At 42.9% G+C, this 14,167-nt stretch overlaps 1 long non-coding RNA gene across 1 annotated transcript in view; it reads left to right on the top strand.

Moving 5' to 3' along the window:
- Positions 1-11,051: 11,051 nt before the first annotated feature.
- The window catches only part of LOC138793475 (uncharacterized), a 31,624-nt gene continuing 28,508 nt past the window's right edge, over positions 11,052-14,167 (top strand). The window contains exon 1 of the long non-coding RNA XR_011363276.1: positions 11,052-11,834. This is a non-coding gene — a long non-coding RNA (uncharacterized lncRNA). The remainder of the gene's footprint in view (positions 11,835-14,167) is intronic.

The raw sequence follows: 14,167 nt of genomic DNA on the forward strand, positions 1-14,167 counted from the left end.
CCTTGCAGCATCATACATTACCTGTCCAGGCTTCTTCTCCGTGCTGTCTTCATCCCCGGGTCCCGCATGCTCTATCTTCAGAATGGCCGGTCAGCTGACCGCGGCGGTCCCGGCCTGTGATTGGCTGAGCGCTTCGTCAGCTGACCGGCCATTCTGAAGATAGAACGCGCGGGACCCGGGGACGAAGACAGCGCGGAGGAGAAGCCCTGCAGGTAATGTATGATGCTGCTGCTTGTCAAATCGTCAGTCGCACGCCGCGCGCCGCTATTCAACCGTAACGATGTGCGGTGGGGGAACGATGATTTTAGGTCTGGCCCTAAATGAACGATCAGCCGATGACACGATCATCGGCTGATCGTTCTCTCTATTCCACCGAACGATAATCAGATTATCGTTACTGTGGAATAGGGCCCTAAGAGTGATTAGGTATGTATGGCTTTGTCTTACTTCTGGGAGGTAGGGTCGGGGGTGGGAGAGGGGGGAACACGGCCAGATAGATAATGAACACTTGATAATGAACACACTTGACTTTAGGTTGTGTGTGGTATTACAATTCAACCCCATTCACTTCAGTTGGACTAAGCTGCAATGCCACACACAAACTAAGGACAAGTGTGGCGCTGTTTTTGGAAGAAAGCAGCTATGTTTTTTTCTATTCCTAAATAACCCCTTTAAATTTCATCATGATAGGGGGAAGAGACTGGCCAGTCTCAGTTATCGGCAGCCAGCACAAGTAGCTGGGGCAGGGCAATTACCATGATGCTTCCAAATAGTCTTTAGAGACATGTCTTCTAAAAATTCTAATTCGTTACAGATACACGTCAATATAACACATTGTATCAGTATTTCTATATTCTATGAGAAAACCTATTTCATTGAACAGGTTTGCCCTTTCTCCCAATATCAAAACAAAACAAAAAAATAACAATGACTTGTAAAAAAACAAAAAACAAAGTATAAATCTAAAAAAAAAAGAGAGAGAGAGACGTGAACGCTACCCACGGCCCTGAAAGAAAGTCAGATTCCAGTAAAGCAGACAACGCATTTGGCATTCATGGCCTTGTTCTTTTTTTCGGGCAAGTTTTCATCTAAAGAGAAAGAAGACAATGGGAGACAATGGTACTACCTATCAAAGTTAAGTCATGCAGCTATTTGAAATACTTTTAACTGCTTGTCAATGAGACTTGCAAGACTCCCAGATTCTAAATGTTCTGTCACATTTGTGTACTAACTACTTAAAGTTCTGCTAAAGCTTTGTGACCTGGACTGACTTCTCTTTGGATGGGTCAAAATTCAATGGCTTTCTTTTGTGTAAAAGTGCCTTCATTAAATTCATTGATTTGACCTAAGTTTTTAAAAAGCTCTAGAAGACAGATAAAATAGGGACATTAACACTTTGATCCTAATTTCACATATATCTGTGTCACTGGTCTATGGCCCGGGCCAAATTATTCCCATAGAGGTTGGTTTAAAAATAGAATATTAGAAGTGGAGACCTATTAGTAACACAGCCAGACAATTACATACATTTAAAAGGGAAAATTAAAAAATTGCTTGAAATTTTTTATCGTCTTGACAGAATTTGAAAAAATGTAAACAGCAGAAAAATAAATAAATAAACAAACAAACATAAAACTTAGATTGAGTTATAGAAAGAATTATCCTACATACAGAAGACGTTGGATGGAGGGAAAGACATTTAGACCCATGAGTGATAAATCTATGACCTATAGTCCTTACAGTATCTATGGTCACATTTTCATACTTTGGAAAAACGCTAATCTTTTGCATTGGTCAGGAACTTTATTGCCGTACTTATGTTTCTTTACTGAAATTAGTTTTTTTAGCTTAGCGTAAAGGAAAACTGTCACCCCCCCCCCCCCCCCCCCCCCCCGTGTCGGGGCAGAGCCCAGCCGACCCCCCGGTGGAGACCCTTATACTTACCCTGTGCACGAAGTCCCGCTCCTGGACCCGCTTCCGTTGCCGAGATATCGCCGTCGGAAGCCCAGCGCGCGCTCATCAGAGATGAGTCCAACACTCATAGAGAATGACAGCACCATTCATTCTCTATGAGTGTCGTACTCCTCTCTGCTGAGCGCGCGCTGGGCTTCCGATGGTAATATCTCGGCAACGGAAGCGGGTCCAGGAGCGGGACTCCGTGCATAGGGTAAGTATAAGGGTCTCCACCGAGGGGTCAGCTGGGCTCTGCCCCGACACGGGGGGGGGGGGGTGACCGGTCCTCTTTAACCATAATGATAATTTATAGTCGTCTACCATTTAAATCATTTTATGATTGTTAATGATAATTCTTACGCCTATTGTAATAAGGATGACCTGTGGTGACCAGACTTCATTTTTTTTATAGAATTGGGGGATTGTGGAAGGGGGGTAAAGGACCAGAGGAGCAGTTGCCCATGGCAACCAATATAGTTCCAGCTTTTATTTGAAAAAATTTCTCTGAAAATAAAAGCTGTATTCTGATTGGTTGCTATGAGCAACTGCCCCACTGGTCCTTAATAGAGATAAGCGAACCTGGAGCACTCCCAAGTTTGTTCAAGCCAGAGCGCACAGCATTTGATTACCGATGGCTGAAAAAGTGTCCGTCTTCTCGGGATGCTGACAGAAGTGTCCAGACAGCTCCTTGGTTACTGATGCTGGTCTTCAGAGGACTATCAGAGAAAGCTCAGCCAATCAGTGAGTGAGGACGCCTGGGGAATCAGTGAGCTGGAACAATTGGCCAATCAGTGAGTGGGTAAATCCAAGCCAATCAATGAGCACTAGAAGCCGGTCTAATCATTGAGCTTGGCTGCCAGGCCAATCGTTGAGTGCAGGACCCGAGACCAATCATTGAGTGTGGATGCCAGTCAGTGAATGGAAACGCTTGGCCAATCAGGGAGAGGGGGAAGCTGAGCCAATCAGACAGCAGAGACACTAGGCCAATCAGTGAGCAGGAACGATTGGCTAATCAGTGAGCTGGCTGGGACAGTCATTGAATGTGTAACTTTAAGAAACCATTCTGACCATAGAACAGAAAAGAAAATAAATATTCTATACTCACCTGCTGCAGGCTGCAGCAGTCCTCCCATCCGGCTTTTCTATTTGATGCCCTGATAAGTTTTTAGGGGGAATCCATGCCATCTTAGACATGACCTGTAATTTCCAGGCCTATTTTCCAGTACGGGCACAAAAATCCTAAAGGGTGTAGGTGCCCAATGGAACCCTATGGGTCAGGAATAGAGATGAGCTAAACCTCGAACATGCTCAAGTCCATCTGAACCCGAGCGTTCGGTATTTGATTAGCGGGGGCTGCTGAACTTGGATAAAGCTCTAAGGTTTTCTGGAAAACATGGATACAGCCAATGACTATATCCATGATTTCCACATAGCCTTAGGGCTTTATCCAAGTTCAGAAGCCACCGCTAATCAAATGCCGAATGATCGGGTTCGGATCGACTCGAGCATGCTCCGGGTTCGCTCATCTCTAGTCAGGAAATCTATAGATTTTTCATGAAGTGTGAAGGGGGCCTTAGTTTGTCTGTTTCTGTCAAACCCTGTAGTGTTTGTTTATGCCCTGCCTCCCCTGCACTTAGTCCAGTATGGTAATGGCTGCCCAGTTGGGGGCTGCTATTTAGAGTGGTTTATCCAAATAGGTTGGGACAGGAACTGTGGATGAGAGCAGTGCCGCACTATCCCTACCTATCTACCTGTGACATGTATATGACCAGTGAGTGTAGAACAGAGACCTGACATCTAGAGTTGCAAAGATGTACTTCAATCCATGAGTCCCAAGGAGTCTTATTAGAATGAACCAATAATTTTATAGGGAAACAAACACATTTACTGTAAACAATTCTATCTACGATTATGTCTCTGGTACTAATATAATGTCTCCGGTACTCTGGTGAAAAACATTTTTTTTTAAAAGTTTCTTTCAAAAGGTTATATAGATTTGTAAATTACTTCTATTTAAAAATCTCGTTTTCCAGTACTTATCATCTGCTGTATGTACAGCAGAAAGTGGTGTATTTTTTCAAGACACAGTGCTCTCTGCTGCCACCTCTGTTCATGTCAGGAACTGTCCAGAGCAGGAGCAAATCCCCATGGAAAACCTCTCCTGCTCTGGACAGTTCCTGTCTCGGACAGAGGTGGCAGCAGAGAACACTGTGTCAGACTGAAAAGAAAACATCACTTCCTGTAGGGCATACAGCAGCTGAGAAGTACTGGAAGACTTTAGATTTTTAAATAAAAGTAAATTACAAATCTATATAACTTTCTGAAACCATAGCCATTGATAGCTGCAGTATCAAATTTGCAGTACATTCTGTATATATGAATGGACCTTAAAGGGGTAGTGCGTCACTAAACAATGATTCACAAAATAACACACATTACAAAGTTATACAACTTTGTAATGTATGTTATGTATGTGAATGGCCCCCTTCCCCGTGTTTTTCCCCACCCACGCTAGACCCGGAAGTGTGGTGCACTATACTCACCTGATTCGTGTCGACCCCCGTGTGCCATCTTGGGACAATGATGTCATCTTCGGGCGGCCGGCCGAACTGCTCCATCTGTCCCTCATGCCGGCCCCCCTCTGCTGCGTCATCAGCTGCTCAGCCGCGATTGGCTGAGCACAGTTATGTACAGTTATGTATGTTTTGGTGTACAATTACACACATGTACAGATTATCAGGCGCAAAGCATAAATTATGCAGTTGCATATGTTCGCATGTTCAAATATGTTTGGAAATTATCGCTATAACCATTCCGAACATCGAACAAATTGTTCGTGATTGGCGACCACAAACAATTAGCGTCATATTCGTACGAACATACAAACATTTACAAACATGTTCGCTCATCACTAGGCACAAGGGAGAACATTATTGTCTGTGGCACTAGGGCAGGAAATTAAATTCTTATGAGAATTCCCACTGAAATTCAAGGTGTTATTCAGCGAAAACCTTTTTCTTTCAAATCAACTGGTGTCAGAAAGTTATATAGATTTGTAATTTACTTATATTTAAAAATCTAAACCCATACTTGTCCTGCAGAAAATGTTGTTTTCTTTTCAGTCTGACACAGTTCTCTCTTTTAAGGCAGGAACTGTTCAGAGCAGGAGCAAATCCTCATAGAAAACCTCTCCTGCTTTGGACAGTTCCTGACATGGACAGAGGTGGCAGCAGAGAGCACTGTGTCAGACTGAAAACAAAACACCACTTCCTGCAGGACATACATCAGCTGATAAGTACTGGAAGACTTGAGATTTTTAAATAGAAGTAAATTACAAATCTAAATAGGTTTCTAAAACCATTTTGATTTGATTTGATTTTTTCTGCTGGAGTATCCTTTTAATGGGAATTCAGGCAGATTTTAAGCCGGAATTTGTGTGGAAATCTTTGTGGAATTACTTAGGCCCCCTTTACACGTTTGGTAAATTTATCTGGATTTCTTATCAGAAAATCTGCATAAACTTCAGGACCCATAGGGTTCTATTAGGCACTGATACCCTTTAGGATGTTTCCTGAAGGGTGTTCGTTCTGAAAAAGTAGTAGATGCCACAAAATAAAAGATGCCCCATAGAATACTTCAGGGGCATCTAGAGTTCTGGACAGCTGCGGATACACATTTGAAATCTGTCCAGAATTCCGGATGAGTTGCATGACAGCCTGGGCCAGCTCCCAGGCAAATACTGGCCCTTTGACTGTATGCACGCTAATCAGGAGTGCATACAGTTAAATGCGACACTGTGGGAGCCGCTTACTCCCTCCAGCGTTGTGGCGCATGAGTGATGTCACTTGTGCACATGCAAAGCCAAAACAGTGCTGCTAACAATGCACCGGATGGAAGATTACTCCAACTAACAGCGCTGGACCGGCGCCGAGGAGGAAGGTAACATACATACCTTCCTCCTCAACGTCCTGGGCACTGGTAAGGGCCCCTTCATCCACAGAATTCCACCTGCTTTCTCTTTCAATGGGAGGCGTGCAAGGTCTCCCATTGAAAGAGATGGCAGGCAGGATTCAGTGCGGAGCTCGCAGGCCGGGGTTCCAAGCGTAATCTCTGCGCCGATTCCATAGTGTGAACGGGCCCTAAGGGGCTATCAACAGGTTAGATTCGTCTAACCTGCTGATAGCTCCCATTTAAGATGGCCTTAGTAGGAACACACCCTTACAGTTATGTGTATGTCGGAGTGACCTTTGCATCAATCACATTACCATAAAAGATTGCTATCCCCTTGAAGTAAACAATGACGTTTCCTATTGAATGACCGCATGAAGAGATCATAAAAATGGTGATTAACTGATACAGAAACTATATTAGAATTTTTTTGCTTTCTAACATAAGAATAACCGTTATATAACAAAGCTATAATAGAGATTTTCTGTATTGTAACTATATTAGAATTATTTTGCTTTCCAACATAAGAATAACCGTTATATAATAAAGCTATAATACAGATTTTCTGATTGAATTCTTAAAATGTCGTCAACATTCTAAACCTCCAGTTCTTCTTCATGGCCAAGCCAACTAAATTGAGACGTAAGAAGGCATCGATTATTCTTAAAGATTAGACCCTGTCAGCCATGTTCTAGTGGCTGAACAGTTAATAGTGGGAGATCGTACTGACCACCATCAATCAATGGGTTTGAAAAGATTAGGTGGTCTGTATCTCTGGAGTAATCCCTTGTGGATCAAATGGCTAAATTTCCTATAAGCCTTACAGAAGCAAATCTAGTGGAAACTATACATTGAAAGCAAATCCCTTTCAGTCTATGGAATACTTTGTAAGCAGGGAGTACACAGGGAAAAAGCCATAGATATAAATACCCCGTCTTCTTTTTTAACATTGCTGAACTTGTTGCAGAACAAAAACTGTTTAATCCCACAAATAAGAAACAATGATGAGAGCTGAACAAAAGCCGCCTTTATATGTGTCATTCGGTAAAATGGTAGGGCACAGTCGGTAATTTGCCAAGCCAATTAAAATGTGATATGTGCCAGGATATAAATATTGAAACAAAAGTTGATAAGGAATTAATGGGCAATGTTATACCGGGCCGTTCCATACAAGTCGTCCTTATTCAGAGCAGGGGTATATTGGCAATCATGTCTCGTCTATGGCATCTCATTAGGAGAGCTGGCCGTGGTGAAAACGCCTGTGATGTGTTGATCTGATGTCATTTAGGGTTAATCTACTGACAATTGTGTTTTGTTTAGTCTGGCCTAAAGAAAAACAACATTGAAATACATGATATAAAAAGATCATTAGTCATTTAATGCTCTATTCACACATCATCAGTATGACGGATCTAGTTTTTATTCTGATTGTAATTAATTCTAATAGCTCCCATTTACTTATATGAGGTTCCTCAGGTATTTGTATGGGGGGGGTGTCTTTTTTATGGCAAGTATAGCATTGGAGTTTACCAAAATTATCACAATACCTATGTGAACAGAGCCTTAGTACAGAGCCCCGGGAATGGATGGACTGCTGTATGAGCAGTAACATTTCTCAAAATATAGCATCAATTGGCACCAGCCACAATTTTCTATGTATAGAATTCATATGGATCTTTTATGGCTCTATATAAAACTAAGTTGTAATACCGCCATGTGCCTGAGCTGTAAATGCAGTGGTATACCTCCAATGGTGACTGATTGGGCAGCTGCTATGGGACGTATTGGCTGGGAGGATCCAGGGCAGAAAATATATCTCCATATTAAATTGGAAGCAGATAGAGGTACAGTGAAGGTGTCTATACACCTTGGGGGAGATTTATCAAACATGGTGTACAGTGAAACTGGCTCAGTTGCCCCTAGCAACCAATCAGATTCCACCTTTCATTCCTCACAGACTCTTTGGAAAATGAAAAGTGGAATCTGATTGGTTGCTAGGGGCAACTGAGCCAGTTTCACTTTAAACCATGTTTGATAAATCTCACCCCTTATCTTTTTCTTCCTCCCCATATGCATGAACATTTTGCATGGCCTAAAGTTTGTGTTACCTTTGGAAAGGAGGGAGAGGTAAGCCGCCACCAGACTGCTCTTATGCAGTACAGTGCAACCTTGGATTACGAGCATAATTCACTCTAGGAACATGCTTGTAATCCAAATCACTCATATATCAAAGCAATTTTTTCTAAGAAACAATCGATACACAGACCATTTGTTCCAGAACACAAAAATAAGGTAGGTAAGGTGTTCAGTATCAATAAAGAATACTGTCAGGAAAGAAGGGGTTAATTTAGTAACTTTCTCTCCACACACAACTCCCCAGGTGGCTGCAAACCTGCTGGTGCGGGTACCGGTGCCGGCTGTTTGGAGCAGCTATCGGTGAAGGGGTTAATTCAGGGGTCAAAGGGAAGCAGCGGTCATTGACTATCTGGCGGGAGATGTCTGGAAGAGGCCCTGGGGTGTTGAAGCACTCACTGCTTGGGTAACATCTGTGCACACAGGATCTAGGCTGCCTGAACACCGGAGAAGGAGGGTGCTGCAGCCTTACTGACACTCAGTCCTCCGGCAGCAGGGAGAGAAGATAAGGCTGAGCTGCTCGCTTCCACAGGAGGATCTCCACAGTTCTACAGGGTCCCTGATTTAAATAGGCACTGGAGAAGATACAGAAGGCATCCGATCACTGTCAGAGTTGATCAAGTAGCAGTGGGTTAATATGAGAGGGCTTTCTACCCAGTACAGTATCAGGATGGGGACACAAGGGACTCGGATCTTGCTTTTTTACAATTTATTAAAATTGTTAGCTTGTCTTGCAAAATGCTCTCAGACCAAGTAGTTGTATTCCAAGGTATCACTGTATTATCTCATTAAGAACAAAAGTGTCAAGCAGTAAACATCTATCACACCTGACCCTTATCTTCATAGACATCATATGTCAATGGAGAGTAGGGGGGCGGCCCCCATATATCTTATATTGGTGGCTGAACCTGCCGCAAGGACAACTTTAGTACAAAGTGTATGGGCACCTTTAGTCCCCATGTACCACTATTATATAATATATATATGTAATATTATGCTTTCATTAAAAATTATGCTGTAATACAGCAATATACATAAGCCCAAAATTCAGTTGTATCCAATGGAGGCAATAACCTCAGTGCAGCTGTTATGGGCCTGGGGATGGGGACCTTGGGCTAAAATGTCCCAGCCCCTCTCCTTCTTGTCAACTGCCTTAAGCCACCGCTGTCTGAATCTGTGTCCTCAGGAGAGGAGAAGTGAGTGTTCTGCCTAATATAAGAAAGGACACATGAGACAACTCAGTGTTCAAGCTGAAAAGCTTCTATTTAAATAAGCTGTGAGCGTCTTGTTATAAGCAAAGATAAGAAAAAAAAAACTATTACAAAATACATGCCTTCTTCTACCAGCAGTTACAGAACCTGTCTCTAGTACTTCACCTTTTGTCACATACTGTATGAGAAACTGATGTTCTTGGCATTACACCCAGACTTAAGGCCCTTTTAAGGCCGTTACGAACGATAATCGTCCTGTGTAATAGAAGGCAACGATCAGCCGACATTTGTCTCTTAACGTGTTGAAAGACAAACGACAGCAACGATCAGCCGACATCGTTGCTGTCGTTTGTCTTTCAACATGTTAAGAGACAAATGACTCATATAGCAATGGATCTGCTGCCGTCACTCTGTGGAATAGGAGGGCAGCAGCAGACCGCTGCTATCTGCTTTGGGCTGGCCGGATGATCTAGCGATCACCTGGGCAGCCCCCTCGCAGCTCCCCGCCCCCCCCCCCCCTTGCACTCACCCACTCGCTGCTGACGCGCTCATTTGCTTCTCTCTGTTGCCCTTTGTAATGGGAGCTTTAAGGTAGCCTTGATAAAGTTATGAGAAAGCAGCAGCTAAGAGGGAAACTGAGGGGGCTCCCTCTCTGCAGCTTCTGCTGCAGACTATCATCACTACAGAGCATTGCATCTGCTTGCTGAATATCTGTTTTTCTTTTAACAGAAATACCTTCAACCCAATGATGGTTTTGGCTCAAGATCAGCAGATGGAGTCAGTTGTAACTCTGATACTGGCTGCTTCACCCCTTATGCCCCTTTTCTGACGTTAAGCACAGGAGGGAGAGTAGAGGGAGACAGGTTTAGTCTGTGAAGAGTTGTGTAAGGACCTCACAGCTCTAAGCTCAGCCAGTAGATTCTGGCCTGACCCAGTACAACCATAGTTATAATGTCATATACTTCCTAAGGGTGCGTTCACACCTACAGGATCTGCAGCAGATCTGCAGCAGATTTGATGCTGTGTTCAGTTATTTAAATGAAATCTGCTGCAGAAAATCAGCTGCAGATCCTGTAGGTGTGAACGCACCATAAAGGGCTTTTCCCACTGAAGCTAGGTTGGTAAAAAAAAGATAGTAAAATCAGATGTGTACCACATACATAAAAGTGTACACATACATATGTGCTGTTTTTAGGTAAAATGACCTGCACTGTTCTTCTCTCCCATGGATCCAATCACTTTCTGGTTTCCTTTCTGAATTGTGACCCTACTGACCCAATGTTATAAGCACAATTTTCCCACAATCTCCCTTAGTTGCATGTATAGTTAATTATTTATATATAATTTTAAAGGGTTCAGTTTTAAGAAATGCTTGCTACCAAGAGGACTAAAGATGGCCATGCTTCTTTAATAACTGTTGGCTGATCGATCATTTCTCCAGTACTCCCCATGGCTTAACTCTCTGAGAACAACATGATCGGTGGGTTTAGCCGACAGAAGTATCCAGTGTATGGGGAACTTAAAGAGACTCTGTCAGTAGGTTTCTGCTGTACTATCAAAGTGTAGCATAAACTATTGACAGAGAAGCTGAATAGAATGATGTATCACTTCCATTGTTCTGTGCAGCTGATTTAGAGCTATCCTCCTGAATAACATGGACAATGAGTAGTCCTCTCCATTATGTGCATAAGCCCAGTAGTTCTCGTTTTTCAAGAGAAGCAGAAAACTCCGCCCACTAGCTGCTGATTGGCAGTTATCTATCCATGCTGTGTATAGGCAGTCAACTGTCAGTCAGCAGCTGGAGGGCGAGAGGAGGGGTGTGGCAAGAATCCTGTTCTCCTGCATATTAGGAGAACAGCTGAACAAGATCATGTCAGCATTTCTGTCACTCATTTAAGGCAGCATAAACCTAGTGACGGATTCCCTTTAAGTAAAGCAAGATAAGAAACTGTAAGCACTGATATTCCTTAACTACGAAAATATAAAAAAAAAAACTAAAGAAAGAACTGAAGATAAAGAAGCAGAATTGGATTTTTTTGGAAACTAAGAAAAGCCTGTCTAAACTTTGCTAAAGTCAGTGCCTCTATTCTCAAATGGAAGTGAACCTCAATATGAATTGTACCATGACCATCTGCTGAAAATTAGAACTATAATCATCATCATCATCATCAACCTACTGTACACATCCCACCAACTTGTCCATCACCATTGCACTCCCCATGGGCTGTGCTGCATGTCTAGACACTCAGCCATCTTGGGATAGAGTAATTGCATAGAACGACCTGCAGAAGCCCAATATTCATCAATCTGGTTAGTCAATAAGACGTGTTAAGGATGTATCTGGAAATATTGATTTCCTTAAGAAGAATTCTTACAATTGTGCGACTGCTCTCATTACTTTTAAGATTTTTACAGTGTACAGTGCAAAATTCTAAACCGTGAAAAACTTTATGTGGAGTTTTTATTTTTGTCAGTTAGCGAAGCAAGAAAGTATCTCCGATAACCATGGTGGCTATTCCTGAAGTCCATCTTCTCCAATAATGAATGTGTCAGTGGATAAAAATGGGTCAAGCACATCCACCACCTAAGGTAAGTTGGTTGTTAATGAATCAGAAGCTGGGGTTGCTCATGTGTGCCTCTAGTGACTGTGGTTGGTAATGTAAAATTTTGTTATACATGATGCAAATTCTGTTAATATCTACAGTGAGTATGTGGCTGCTTACAGTACCCAGCAGTTAGCACCTATGGATGACAACAGTCTCCCTGCTCCTATGATTGGGGTAGGTGGAGCTGTAAAAGTGCTGATGTATGATACTACAGAAGTAGTAAGGAGACCTCTAAAAAAGGCAAGTAGGGGTTTAAAGGGAATCTGTCACATTGAAAATGCAATCCAAATTGCAGGCATCTTGTTATCAAGCAAGAGGACCTGAGCAGATTGATAAATAGATTTTTAGGGAAAGTTCCAGAATAACTTTTCATTTACCCATGTATGTCTCTACTCATTCTGGGTTAAGTAGTCAAATGGGCGGTCCTATTCAGAGATTGACAGCTCTCTGTGTGTAAATGTGTGCGTAGAAAGAACTGCCAATTACTGAGTAGGACCACCCAAATATGTAGAATAGACAAGTAAGTGGCCCTAGTCATTGATTGACTACCTGTACACTTATACACAGAGAGCTTTCAATCTCTGAATAGGACTGCCCACATGACTACTAAGCCCAGAATGAGCAGAGATTTACTTGGATAAATAACCAGTTATCCTGAAGCTTTTCCTACAAAACGATATATCAATCTTCTTAGCTCCTCATGTTCTAAACATCACATGATGCCTGCAGTTTGGATGGTATTTTCAATGTGACAGGTTCCCTTAAAGCTTCCACCTACAATCAGTCGAAAAGTTGTTGCGTGGCTGTGATTAACCCCTTTTTCTAACCCAGCACTTCTAAACTGTGAGGCACAGCTTACTGTCTGGTGAAGCATACCTTTCATTTGTGTTTGAAGAGCAACTCTGACAGGCAGCTGGAGACTTCTGGTGCTGGCAATGTCTCTGTGACATGCTGCCTGCAGTGGAAGCTCAGAGAAGTGCAAAATATCCCTCCTGGAGAGGAGCCGTGGGGAAGCTATGTGACAGTAGAGTTGTTGTTTTTTTTTTATAGAGGCACAGAGGGGCCTAATGCTATATGTGGGCTGCATAAAGGAGGCTATTACTATATGGGGGCACAGAGGGGCCTAATACTATATGGTGGTACAGAAGGGCCTAATACTATATGGATACTGCATCTAATGTAAAAATGTTAAGAAACTTTTTCAATAGTTATGTGACAGGTCCCTAACAGGATACTGATCGCTACAGTTGTCAGGTGCCAGTCATTTGTCATGAGAGGAGATGAGTGAACGTACAATAAGTTTGGGTTCGTCTAAACCCAAACTCTGCTTTTGATTCCTGTAGTCTGGAGAAAATGGATGTAACCTTATACAGCCTATGGCCATGTTCACACAACGTATATGTTATATGTGCATGAATGGAATCCTGGCTAAAGCATAGTATACACTCTGGCCAAGATTCCAACTGGCAACACGAGAAACTGACATGTCAATTTTGTGGGACCGCTATTCATTGAATAGTGGCCGCACAGAACATGTCAGTTCACACAATGGAGCGTGCGGCTTCAGACGCACTTTCCATTTTGTGTGCAACGGTGAATTGGGATGTGGGAGCACACGGATGCGCCCACATTCCAATTCAACAGAAATGAAGATCATCACTGCAGTACCTCCTGGGATGATCTTCAGTAACACCGGCCGGTTGCGTCAGAGAACGGCCGGTGTTTTACGCAGTGGGAACATGGCCTATGGTTGTATCCATGTTTTCCAGGCAGCTCTAGGGCTACATCTATCGTCTCCAGACTACGAAAATCAAATGCTGAGAATTCATGTTCCGACAACCCCAAACTTACTCTAAAGTGTACCTGTCACTAAAAATAACTTTTGACACGTCATAAGTTTTAGATCACAGCACGTCTCACGTTGCTGTGATGAGGAGATATAGCTGGGGAGAGTTTTACAGCAGCGCTACGCATTTTCCAGCCAGCTGCGTAGTCCGTCAATGTTCTCGATGTAAGAGTCCTATTAGATGCAGCAATTTTTTGTGATAAATGATAATAAGCAACAGCCAGACATGAAGCACTGGAAGCGGGCCCACCGGCCCCCAGGGTGACAAAACACCTCCCCTCTGTGACAAGGCTTCATTAGAATCAATGGAGCTGCGTCACAGAGGGGAGGGGAGATCGTCAGACTGGGGGCCGGTGAGCCTGCCCTCAGTGCTCTAGGGTGTGTTGGTACTTGGGAATAGACTATTCATGGAAAAAAGAAAAAGTGACGTACTTAGCGGTACATTCGCTTTAATGAAACGTCAGTTTACT

Source organism: Dendropsophus ebraccatus, chromosome 5 (genome assembly GCF_027789765.1).
Source record: "Dendropsophus ebraccatus isolate aDenEbr1 chromosome 5, aDenEbr1.pat, whole genome shotgun sequence".
In the NCBI taxonomy this organism is placed as follows: Eukaryota; Metazoa; Chordata; class Amphibia; order Anura; family Hylidae; genus Dendropsophus; species Dendropsophus ebraccatus.